The sequence below is a fragment of the Callospermophilus lateralis genome, chromosome 13, assembly GCF_048772815.1.
Source record: "Callospermophilus lateralis isolate mCalLat2 chromosome 13, mCalLat2.hap1, whole genome shotgun sequence".
Lineage (NCBI taxonomy): Eukaryota > Metazoa > Chordata > Mammalia > Rodentia > Sciuridae > Callospermophilus > Callospermophilus lateralis.
In genome coordinates this window covers 28,242,930-28,256,085 of record NC_135317.1, presented here as the reverse complement: position 1 = coordinate 28,256,085, position 13,156 = coordinate 28,242,930, and the positions used below count along the sequence as shown (strand labels likewise).

At 42.2% G+C, this 13,156-nt stretch overlaps 1 protein-coding gene across 9 annotated transcripts in view; it reads right to left on the bottom strand.

Annotated features, from left to right (window-relative positions):
* The window catches only part of Celf2 (CUGBP Elav-like family member 2), a 502,138-nt gene that overhangs the window by 164,827 nt on the left and 324,155 nt on the right, over positions 1–13,156 (bottom strand). Inside the window, exon 1 of one of the 9 annotated variants that reach the window (XM_076832245.1) lies at positions 122–177. The exons of the other annotated variants lie outside the window; for them this stretch is intronic. The gene's annotated coding sequence lies outside the window, so the exon portion shown is untranslated. Of the gene's footprint in view, positions 1–121; positions 178–13,156 lie in introns of those variants that run through there. 9 annotated transcript variants of the gene reach the window in all.

Sequence of the window (13,156 nt, the reverse complement as noted above, 5' to 3'; positions counted from 1 at the left end):
ACAGGAAGAAAAAAAATAGTAGGGGTGGGGGTTGGGGAGGCGGAAGGAGGAGGGAGAGGAGCACGAGGAAAGTGCCTAATGAGTCGTAGCAATTTGATGAACTAAAACAAAGCAGAGGCACCATTAGGTTGCTCCTCGGCAGCGGCAAGGGGCTTTCACTGCGTGCTGCTGTTCAGCATCGCCGCCGGAGCACAGGGCAGCGCCCCGCTGCCTGTCACCCAGGGCGTGGACATCTCGGAACCCGGGTTTGGGAGGCAGCTGCAAGTTAAGTGCAGGTCTCAATCTGCAAGGCTGCCATCAATGCACCGGCAGTGTTATCTGCTCAGCACTGGCTGGGAGAGAAAGGCAGGGCTGGATTTCTGCTGGATTTCTCTTCCTCTCCCCCACTCCCCGCCCTCTTTTGGAGATTTTTGGAAGAGAGGAGAGAGGTGGTAATAATAAAGTCACATGGATAGAAAATGAAACACTTGGCAGTCCGTCAGATGACTAATGCAAGATGCTAGTGATGAATTTGCAGAGTGCGCGAGGCATCCATGTGTGCATCAAATTAGTACGTTGTTGCTGCTAGGAATGGAAAGCGCTCCAGCAAAGCAGCTCTGCGCAGCTGATTGGCTGCCCACACCGGAGAAAAGGGCCAGAGCTGGGAGGGGGCTGCCCCTTTAAAAAGCACATTGTTTATGGGACCCAGGCACAAAGGGTTTAATTCAGACAGGCAAAGGGATCTCAGAATTGCCGGCTTTGTGCTGGGGGAAAAAAAAAATGCAGCCCCAGAAAGTTGAGTTCCCACTAAAGGACACTGAATATTTCAAATCTTTCACACTCCATAAATTGCTCTCTGTATATCTGACTTCCAGATGTTGCACTTAAGTTCTAAACAATCACACGTTTGGGAGAGCAGGGAGGGAAAAAAAAAAGGAAGTCTGTCTTTTCTTCTCCAAGCTTCAGTAAATATTTGGGGCTGATACAAAGAACAAAACCATAAGCTTTCACATATCAGTCTTCCTCATGTTGCTTCCCAAACCCCCATTTGGAAGAGACTTGATCCTTTCAAACCTGCAATTCTGGCCATCACCATGCAAGACAATAAAGACGTTCCTTTTTGACTTGGACCCCCCACACCAATTTGAACTAGAGTAAATAACAAAGCAAAAGCGCATACCCTTTTCTTTTCTGTCCTGACTACCCCCTGACACAGCTCCTATGCCAGCTACTCTGCCAAGTGAGAAGACTGACTCTCAGCAGCACTCAGAGCAGAGCTGTGCTCTTGGTCTAGCTTCTCAGCCTATGAAAATACAACATACACGAACAGGTGCAAACCCAGCAAACACCATATCTACAGAGCCTGGATCATGATTACCCCCAGCCCAGAAGCTGAAAGATCAGGAAGGGGACACCTGGACTCCAACTAAACTGCAAATGGCAGGTGTGAGTTCACTGTACCCTCAGGGAAAGAGTAAGAAGGTACCAAAAGATCTTAAGCAGAGTTTCTTATTTTGTTATAATAACAAAAAAAGAGCTCTTTAAATCTGCTGTGAATTTAGGTTAGTCTTGAGCCCTTATAAAACAGAAGGAGAAGAAAAGCAACACTAACAGTTAAAAGACCCAAACATTATGGAAAGGAGAAATCCTCAATTAGATTTAACAGAGAGAGAGAGAAATGATGTCAAAATACTCTTCACTAGGTCTCGACTTCAATTTCTACTTCTTAGCCCTCTATTTTACCATTTTATTTATTTATTTTTTATCCTGGAGATAAACAATCAGACTGTCTAACTTGAAGCATTTTTCAGAGCTTCCTCTAATCAACTTTATTGTTATAAAAAATGTTCTGCTGAATAAAATATTGAATACAAAATCTTCTTTCAACAATTTAGGTGTAATGTAATGCTTGTTTATATTGGAGCTAGGTCGTTTATCTTGTTCTTATGCACCTATACTTCTTTTCCAATCACTCTTTGAGAATTCAACAAACACTTTAACCCTGTGGAGCCATGACTGCAGAGGGGTGGAGGTGGCAGAGCTGCGGGCAGCACAGAATGGAGTGTTCACAGCATGCTGAAAGCAAGGAGTGTGGCAAGGCTTATTTCTGGGACAGGAAGAACTCGTGGTTATTGCTGTTGACAACCAGCTAGAATGCAAAGAGGAAGGCAATGCCACAGGTCTCAGCTAACAGAAACCGGAAGTTCAAAAATGGGACTATTGCAACTTATCTGTACAGACCACAATTAATATAACGAAGGAGTCAGGTGGCAGTTTTCTCGTCCGATATCTAAACTTTGATTTCTAAAGCAAACATTCCTCAATGCTTCTCCAAATAGGTGGCCTTTTACATTTTCTCAAAATACATAACTTTATCCAAGACCCTTAAAGGAAGGAAAGCTGAGATGAGGGCTCAAGTCTTGCACAAACTCTGATGTTTATGTAGGTAAGTGTGTATTTTATCATCTCTGTCAGAGGGCTGCTTGGAGATTTTTTATCTTCCTGAGGCAGTATACTGCAGTGGCTAAGGGCATGGCCTCCGATTGCTGGGACTACCACTTCCTAATTGTGCTACTCTGGGCCTCAGACCCTTCATCTACAAAACGGGAAGAACAGATTTCATCTCACAGAGTCACAGAACACAGCACAGAATAAGTGCTTTATAAATGTCAACTATTTCTACTGTGAATTCCTTCTTTGTGGAAGCATTTGAAACGAGTGACAAATTTACTTTTCAATCCTAAATTTTCACAATATAGATCCAAACACAATACATATTGTACATAAGAATGTTATTTTTATATACCAAAATACGGTGCGAGGTACTTGATGATTTTAATTTTTCTAGCAACTCTCAGAGAAAGTATATTTTTCAGTTGCCAATAACCAAGAAGTAAGTTCCTCTCCAAAGATGACTAGCTTATAAATTGTAGAGCTAGAATTCAAACCTATGTCCACTGGGTCCCAAAGAGCAAAATATTTCTAATCCACCATGTGGCAAAATATTCTATTCTGCCTGGCTTGTGTTGAGAGTAAACAGCTCGTGGCAAATCCATGGGAGGAATAAGCCAAGAGCGAGTCCTACCAGGTCCCTGGAATTGCTGTGGAACAAGAGGCAGTCTAAAATGGGCATATGTGCCTTTGTTCTCCCTCTGTGAAAGATGGTAGAAGGTGCCAAATTTAAGGGTCCTTTATGCTACTTTAAAACTCTGGTTTATCCAATCAGCACATAAAGCTGTCTCTCATCTCCACGGGTCCCCTTCCTGTCTACTCCCACACAGTCAAACTCATGAGCATCTCCCATCCAAATCCACGTTCTTTCCTGTCTGCCTTTTGGCAAATAACTATTCCAAAGATTTACACCAAGTGCTCAAGGCAGGGCAGTGCCATAAGTAAATCCAGCCATGATTGTTGTCCAGATAAATTAAAACCCCCACCACACCCTCCCTATCAGAAGCTGTCACTTGGAATTGGTAGTCATATCCCACTGTTACTGAATCCCCTACCCTGAATCCTACCTGTATTTCAACAGTCTGGTTAATTCTGCTCTAATCTACCTATGCTTCTCCTCCCAGGGACTCAGGTTTCCTGGCTGATGCTCATTTCTAATGGAGATGCACTGACTTCTTTTGTCCTCATGGGGGTAAGGTACAGAAACTTCTAAGCAAGATAGAAATTATGTGTTTCATAGCAAAACCTTTGGGAGTATTTGCCAGAGCCCACAAAGAGGTGATTCTTCATGGATAAGTAATTTTGGGAACAGATACCCTAAATCTCAAAAAGATCCTCAGTCAGACCTCTACTTACAAGAATCTAATTGGCTTAGAAAATTAATACTAACTCACTTCTCATCACTCCTTAGCCATCCTTATCATCCAGCCCAGTGCTTTTTATAGTGCAGAAATGTAGACTGAGCAACTTGAGAGGCTGAGGCAGCAGGATTGTGAGTTCAAAACCAGCCTCAGCAACTTAGGGAGGCACTTAGTAACTCAGGGAGACCCTGTCTCCAAATAAAATATAAAAAAGAGCTGGGATGTGGCTCAGTAGTTAAGTGCCCCTGGGTTCAATCCTGATTCGAAAAAAAAAAAAAAGAAAGAAAGAAAGAAAATAAATGAAGATTGAAACTCAACTAATACTTATCAATAGCCTACTCTTTGCCAAGTACTTGACATACAATATCACAACAGTTCCAGTTGGAATCATCTTCATTTTAGGGATGAAGGAACTGGGAGTCACAGAGATATTGTGCCTTTTCCAATGTCACACCCTTAACAAAAAGTGACTGCAGAACATGGGTGGAGAAAGGTTTAAAAGCTAGTCACCATTCCCTACTATTCCAGGAACTGGGATTCTCTAGGGGGATGTTTCCTAGGGACTTGGTGACCACTCATGGGCCCTGGACACAGACACCTACACCTCTGCTGGCACCTTGCCTGTAAATTGCAACATGATCCCAAGTGCCAATTTTGTTTCTGTCCTCGGCAAGGAGCCAGCTATAAGGCTCCACTAGGACAGATGCCATACGGAACTGGACGACGTGTCAGAGAGCACGAAGCCAGTGGGTATTGTTGGTATCAGTCTCAGAGCCAAGATGAAAATATGATGATGTTGGGGAAAATGAGCTTACTTTTGCTTTTAGCAGTGCACTGACCTACTTCCCTACTCTATTTTCTAGTAAAAAGAACTAGATCAATAGAGGATATGCAAATCTTCTGAGGTCCCTCTCAAGAAGTGAAATAAAAAATAATAATTGATTCAACACGTTATTATTATGCATTCCAGGACAACAACTTTTTATAAGGCCTAGTGATTTGTAGGTTTCCTTTTGGAGAATGGTAACAAGAGAATTGAGATTTCTCATCTTTCATCTTGTCCTTGGATAACTTTCTGTGTTGTATTTCCTTTATCTATACAAGGGCAAGAACAACAAACTTGCAAAATGGCTGAGAAGTGCCAACTGACCATAAATGATTATGTTAATGCTGAAAAAATGACATAAAATGCCTCCTTTGGCATATATTCTAAACTAAAAATTATACAAAAGGTGGGTTGTCTTGGAAAAATTCTTTAAAGATAGAGTAATAAGACTATTGATAACTGCCAGAGAAATTACCTAACATTTTTTGTTCCTTAGAATGTCCTGTATCAGCACTCTCCAACTCCGTGCCATGATGGAAATGATCCATATCTTCACAAAACAATATGGTAGCCACTCGCCGTATGTGGCTACTAGGTACTTGACATGTGGCTAACTCAAGTAAGAAACTCAATTTTTAGTTAATTTTATTTAAATAGCTCTAGATGTAAATATACTTCTCCCCCACTTTTTCTCTTTTAAATATTGAGTAAAGTTGAGATTAACCTCAACATTTTTTGTGGGGAACTGTTTTGCAGAAGTAGGAATGCAGTAAGCAGGAATGCAGAAGTAGGAATGATCTGTACTCCAGTACAGGTCAGTAGATAGTGGGCTGGTGGGCCTGGGTTCTCGTCACAGCTCAGCATCCATTAAACTGTGGTATCACAGGAAATCAGGTAACTACTCCGGTTCCTCAGTTTCCTCACTTGTAAAATAAAGAGACAGAAGAACTTCCATCTGGTTCTTAATTCCTATGATTCTGTAGTTGTGGTTTGGACACAGAGATTGACTTATGGAAGAGATAATTTAGGTAATAAGACCAGCTGCCTGAAACCTTGGTGTGATTCCCCTTCTGTGTCCAATATGTTCCCCGGGTTCACAGACAGCTCCATGCAAGTCAGAGAGTTGACAAGGTGTCATCTACGCTGTGGAGAGCAACCCACAGGCTCAGACAGAGCTGTGAGAGGTCGGCAGCCGTGGGTGTTGCCAGAGAACCATCTTTCTCAATCTGTGCCAGGGCTCTTGCTAATATCCTAGCCGCAGTCCTGTCATTTCAGTCAGCTGACAAGCAATCTTTCAAAGGGCTCAGGAGTCATTTTTTAATATCACTTGTACTTAAGTAATAGCACACAAAGAACAGGCTTTGTTTGGTTATCACAGGAAACTATCCAAGACGGAGCTGTATAAGGCAAAAGCAAAAGAAAGGACCTGGCAGTGGGCCTGCTTGCCTCTGGCGGGCAACAGGATGAGCCCGGAATTCATCAATATTAACAGTCTTCTACCTTGTCCATCTTGGTGGTGCTGGTTATTTAAGAAGAGCGTGCTTTTCCCCATAGACTGGTTAGATGGCACCTGGGGGGCAGGCAGCAGCTTTTCCTGCATGATCCTCAGGAAAACAGAGAGAAATTTGGAACCGCCCCACCCTGGAGAGGCTCACTGTCATTCCAAACTTAGCCCAGCCTCTCTGTTTAGAAAGAGGAATCAGCTGCCCTTTAACCCCAAACTCTGAGAACTGCAAGTCCTTTTTAAATGCACCACTTGACAGCTATGTGAAGGAACCTTCCATCTTCCCTGATGCCTCTCAACAGAGCAGTTTGCTACTGGTCAGAAACAGCTGTATCCTAACTGCAGTGGGATCATGGGTGGCTGATTTTTTTTTTTTTTTTTTTTTATAAACTCGAAACTCCCTGGATATCAGTTATAACAGCAATAAAATGTGAAAATAATGATGCTCCTGTATTTACCTGGGAGGTATTGCTGCCATTTATCTTGTGTAGCAAAACCTTTTGAGTCGCAGCCACACCAATTAGGGAATGAGGCCCCAAAGGTCTGAGGTGAGACGGCCATGCATCAGCTAGGGAATCCTCATGGAAGATTAACTGGAGCAAATAATACCCTAAGTACCTGAAAGAGGCAAAACTCTCCTCCAATGTTCAATTTGTAAGTAAATGAGTCTGTGCTCCTCTCAAGGAAAGGTTCAAGGTTCCTTAAGGTACACATACACGTAATGTGCTCAGACCTGGACTTGGATAAAATGTGAAAGAAAAAAAAAAATCTGCAAGAATGTACCAGACATCATTTTCTTTCATACACGACTAAGAAAGGGCATGTTTGAGACAGGCATTTTGCTAGATTACTGGAGTTAAGGTTGGACTGTGTTTGGTTGGAGGTCTAAAAGCTATACATGTGTTTACCAGGGTAAATTGCAACCATGACTCACAGGGAACTGCTCCTATGGAAAAGGTCACAGAGCACGAGTGTTTGGCCCCACCAAGTAGAAGGGAAACCTGATTGCCTTATCTCAATTTGACTGCTAGTAAAAAGCAGAATACTGGAAAACCCCTACAAAGAAGTAAATTTGGAGGCATGCAGGGGGTACCTGATGGCTGAGCATGCCTGGCTGGGAAGGCAGAGGGGCATCCGTTATAAAGAGCCCCACCCGGGAAACTCATTTCCTTCCGTGATTTATCAGAAATAGTTCTGTGGACCTCAGGGTCCAGCAGGGGGCATTTGCACAGGAGGAGGAGGTGTTTCAGATGAACATTTAGAAATGCCAACTGGGAAATAATCATCGCAAAGAAGATTTATAGAGGCCTTCACATTTCCACAGGGATTTAGGGCACACACACCATGGCGAGGACACCTGCCCCCAGTTGGTTGAGGCGATCACAGCCCCCACTTTACAGATGAGCAAACTGCTCCTGGGGCAGATATAAGGTGCCCACCTGATCCCATTTACTTGTCCCAACCTAAATATTGCAGAATCTGCCTGCTTGCTGTGAGGAAGTGATTGGAAATGGCTCTTTCGGATGATTGAGTGGAGATTAGTTTGGTCATCAATTAACTGAAAAGCGAATCATTACAAAATGAAGACGAATGTCGCGGGAAACTCAACACGGCTCACGCTTCCCAAACACTGATTTTTTCCCCCCCCCAACAAAAATGTACCCCCACCCCATTCATAGTCTAGCAGCAAGTGATGGAATTATGGGAAGCACCTCAAGGGGGTAAACAGTGGGGCACCATGCCTAGCCCCCTGAAGACCAGGTTTTAGCAGCTGTGCTTCTCAAGAAACACAGTCCTGCTTTTGCCCCTTGAAAATACTTTGCCTGGACTGACTTACACAAGAAACAGCCATCAAGGCAGATTCACAACACTCTCCACTTAATCCGGAAACTGATTGGCTAGAGCAGGTGATTCCCCCTTGCAGGATTTCAAACAAACCCGGGAAGTCATCCTCACACACAGTCTTTCTTCTTTCCTTCCTCATTCTTACGCAGTTATAAAGACTTGCTTTATGTCAAACACATGGTGGATTTGAAGGAGTGGTCTGAGAAATAATTATGTGATTAATGCCCTTAAGCTGCTCATAGCCAATGAAAAGAGTCAAAATGTATATTCAATATAAAACCCAAATTCAACGTGATATGGCCTGTGATAGAGCAATATATAAGGGCTGCAGTAAACCAGAAACAAGAGACTAATGCTGTTGAGGGGACAGGGCAGTCAGCAATCTAAACCACACTGCATTCTTGTGGTCAATGTTTAAATGGAATTTGGAAAAAAAAATTTTTTTTAAAAAAATCAAAGCCAAAGGATAATAAGCTATACCATTTAACTTTGTTGACAACGTAATGGAAAAAAGAAAAAAAAAAAAAAAAAACGGTGACTCTGTGGGGTTGGGAATTTAGAGAAAGTGGCCCAGGATCAGCCCCCACCTAGACACACAAGACCTGGTGAGCCACCAGGAGAGGAAGCCCAACACAGACCCCTGGCAGGGGTGGTGGCCACGTGTACCTGTGGCCTTGCCCAGTCCTTCAACCTGTGCTTGAGACACCACATCCTGGGAGCCTGTGGTACAGTCTCGTCCATCTCTACTCTTCACTCTCTCGCCTACTTTGTGACCTCCTGGGCAGAGGCTCCCAGTTCACCAATATTCGTGCAGTTGACCATGCCACTGTGCAAACAACTTTCCTGATCTTGGCCATTCAGCTCTACTGTGACAGAACCCTCCAGCAGCACCTCAAATTCAGCACACCTAAAAATAACCTTGTCCTGTCTTCTTTTCCTCCAGTGAGGTTTCCGTTCTAATTCCCTGGTAGTTTTACTGGTTCAAATGCCCCCTCCCAACAATCTGAGTGCAGAAGCAGGGCCTCCCAGAGAACATGTGCATAATCCAGACTGACTGCTTGCTCTGACCTCGTCCCCTCTCTGACCGCTGAACCCACACGAACAATAATTAGCTGAACCCCAGTCAGGTATATGGTAAAACTGTGAAATTCTTGATGACAGGGACGTCTTATTCAATCATTCATTCAATAAATATTCACGGAGTGACTCCCTCAGTTGGGCATTGTTCAAGGTGCTGGGGAGAAGTGATTGGTAAATTGGGAATAAAGTAGCTCTTACGGAGTCTGTATTCTAGAGAGAGACAGAAGATAAGCAAAATAAGTAAAACTTGATTCAAGAGATTATTTCAATGGAGAAAAATAAGACATAGAGGGAAATTAGAGAGTGTTGAGTACAAGGTTGCAAGTTTAAACAATGTGGTCAGGCAGGCAGGCCCAGGGCCTTGAACTCAGTACTTTCTGAATGAATATCTGTAATAGGGCAAGTCTAAAATGCAGTAACAAACCTCACATTATGTGATTTGCCCCCACTATTATACAGGACCATGTCACCGCATCTAGCACTGTCCCATTAAATCTGAGTCGATGCAACTATTACCAATGAGTTACTGAGTCATGTCCAGTTTTTTCTCCATGCCTGCCGGCTCCTCTTGTCCCCTCACAATCACTGTCCTAATTCTGACTACCATCTTATGACTGAATGACTGCAGAACCTGTTCAGTGGGCTTTCCCACTTTGAACTACAGGACCATGACTTTGCTGACCTATGTGCCTGCTGGCATTCAGAACTCTATCTACTTTTCCGTTAAATATTGATTATCTGCCCATTCATTATTCATTTTATCATCTATCAATGGCACAATTTAATCTCAGGCGGGTCTCTCCCCAATCTGCTTTCTGCCTACCCTTTTCGGTCAAAAATGACGTGCAATCAAGGAATACAAATGAAACAGGATACCGGCATAAGGGGGCAGCCAGCAACACGAGGTTTTAGCAGAAATGCACTGAAAATTACTCATGCTACCGTTTCCCTTCCAGTGATCTGGAAAATCAAAAGTTGACAGTCAATGGGAACTAATTACGTCATATTAATGATGGTAGTTTAGATGAGAAAACAGAATCCATTCGTGAAGAAAGATACAAATTTCCATCAACATTGATTTATCAGGTTCAGGAGTAGTTTTTTGTTTTTTGTTTTCCTGATAATGCCTTCAAACTCACATGTTTGTGAAATGCCAGCAACAGAGTTAAGAAGAAAAAAAAATGATCTCATAGTAACCAAAAAATGCACGTCACAAAGTCCCCTTTCCATCACAAAGTCCTCTTTATGCCCTTTAAGCCCTTTTGGAGAGGGCCTCCACTGGTCCTCAAAGACTGTTTTATGCTGGTTTTCACAGCCTTGGTCATCTGCATTTCAAATCCCACAGGAGATTAAAGTAGCAAACAAGAGGGAGCCTTTGCTACAGCTGGGCCCTGTCCTAACAGGCCACAGACAGGAATCTGGGGGCCTTGCAGGTAAAGGCCACTCACAGATATATGCCCCAGCAGGCATCTGGGACAGCAGCACAGCAAAATCATTAATTTGTATAGTGACAATCTTCCATCATCTGAAGGGCAACATCGTGCTCGATGAATTCTGCTCAAGGAAGTCAAGAAATATATAATTTATTGTCAGAAGAATTTCTTCAAAATCAGACAACGAAGAGAATTGGAACCTAGAGGATAAGCTTTCAACTGCACTACAAACCTAGCTAATCAGACTGACTGCCCCCTTAGGGATGAGCCGGGATGCCACTTTCTAACACCACGGTGGATCCGATGTCAGAATTTGTGCACCTTCTAATTTGTTGTCATTAAATGCAGAAACGGATTTTGCTTCTGAGACTCTTTGGCTTTGTTTGGACTAATTTTTCCCTGGGATTCTGCTCTATTTTTAGCTACCTGTTGTTATTTCCATGGTTGTTCTGGCTGGGAGAAATGAGGGAGAGGGGAGGCAGACACGGGAGGCAGGAGTTGGGAGTTGGTCTTTCCAAAGTCAATAATGTCTAACTGATTCAGAAGTCAAATTTAATTCTTGCTCTCCAAAACATCACAACAAATTATATTTGAGGTTCAAAAATTGGAAATAAAGGTCCAGAATTGATGATTGTGATAACATTAATGGGACTGAATGTGAATTTTCCAGCTTTTTTTCTATCTAGACATAAGAAAAAGCAATCAGATGCTCTATAGGGATTGCACTAAGTTCCAAGATAGTAGTCCAAAACATTCACCTGACAGTCTGCTTAAAGAAATTTGCAAAAGTGACAGAAAAGAACACTGCCAAATTTGGACAATTACTAAAAAAAAAATTCCAGAGTTGTATGCACGGCAGCTTATCAAGAGTGTTCCCCAGTAACACCAATATGACGGTAGTTTGTCATGCTATAAAACATATCAAAAGGGGAAGTCCAAATGGCATCTACTTTGCTAGTTTTTAAATCCTTAAATTATAAGATGAAATCAATACCAAATAGCACATCGTGATTTGGAAATATACAGGCCCTCTCTCGTTCTCCTTTTCCCGCATGTCAGAAATTCCATTTAGCATCTTAAATCACCAATTAAAATAAGCTTTGACATTTAATTTGCTTATTTCTTTAAATGTACATCATCTGATCTAACCCTCTAAACAAATAAGAATAAAAATAGGATTATGTGCTAAATTATAATGGCTGTTATTCTAAGAGGCTGAATATCATTATATCAAAATTCCCCATAGCTGATTTTTTTGAAGCCATTTCTTCATTTTTTGACACTACATCTGGCACAATGAATACAGATGATCATGTGTTTATATATCTGTCTAACTGCCTTTCCCAAACACAGCCAGATGGAGTCTTTCAGAATCAAATTAATTTCAGATTAATTCACTCTGGACCCACTCCAGTTTCATGACTCTTTGCTTGGAGGCACCAACCAAATCGATGTGAAGTCATGAACTTGAAAGAGCACAGGTTCCTCGATATCAAGGGAAAAATAGTATAACTCTGTGGTTGCTCCCCCCACCCCACAAAGAAATCCATTCAGGTACCACAAACTGCCAGTTCAAGGACTGATGAACATTTCACAGTGTCAAAATCATCCAGAAAGAATTTCCATTTGGATCCAAATAAAAATCACAGTTAATTTTACATTCAACATTCATAATGCCTTGAGATGATTCCAGCAAAAATTAGTGTCCTCTTTACTAACCTCAGAACCAAGGATGTTATGATAAACTTGCCATCTAAGCAGAGTCAGGTGCAGCCAGTGACAGGAGGGAGTTAATTCGGAACACCTAAAGTGCATATTCTGTCTCTAGCTGTAGCTACTGAAGGAACTATAAACAAATGTAACCAGGCTTTGCTTGCTGTCAATCTTGGTGGATGCCTTTATTATCATACTTGTTTCAATTGCAATTTGGGTTTCCATGGAGACACAACAGTCAGCTCTAGAAAATTATAAGATAAATGTCAGGCGGTGATAACGGTGTTAATGAAGCTTCGGTGACAAGCAGCTCTGTGCTTCAAATAATAAGCCTATTTTCTATTAGCATATGTATAACCTGTCAAAAAAAAAACCCTGGAAGAGAATATTAAAAATTAAGTATCTACCTATCTATATTTAAGAGAGGGGAGAGACCCCTCTAGAATAGCTCAGATTTGGTGGGTCAACCTAAACAAGAAAAAAAATATATATATTAATTGCTCATTTCTTGGGAAAATTAGGCACTCCATGGCTCTGAATGACGTTGTGGCTGACATCTAGAAATGCCTTTCTTTACCCAGACATAAGTAGAAATTTTTCTTATATTGTGGCCCAAGTTCTCTTTTGTTTTTCCCTTTTTTGCAGTGCTGGGGATTGAACCTAGGGCCTTACCCATGGGTCCTACCCATGGGCCCTACCCATGCTAGCTGAATGCTCCGTCACTGAACTATATCCCTGGCCCCTTTTAAAATTTTACTTTGAGACAAGATCTTACTAAATTGCCCAGACTGAAGAGGCCCAGGTACTTAATGCATAAGGCACTGGCCTCCGAATTGCCTAGGCTTGAGTGAATTTAAAATCCTCCTACTCAGCTTCCCAAGTAGCTGAGATTATAGGTGTGCCACCATGCCTAGCTCAGGGAACCTGTTTTAGTTTCTGGAAGGTAAGGCCTTTACTAAGTCTG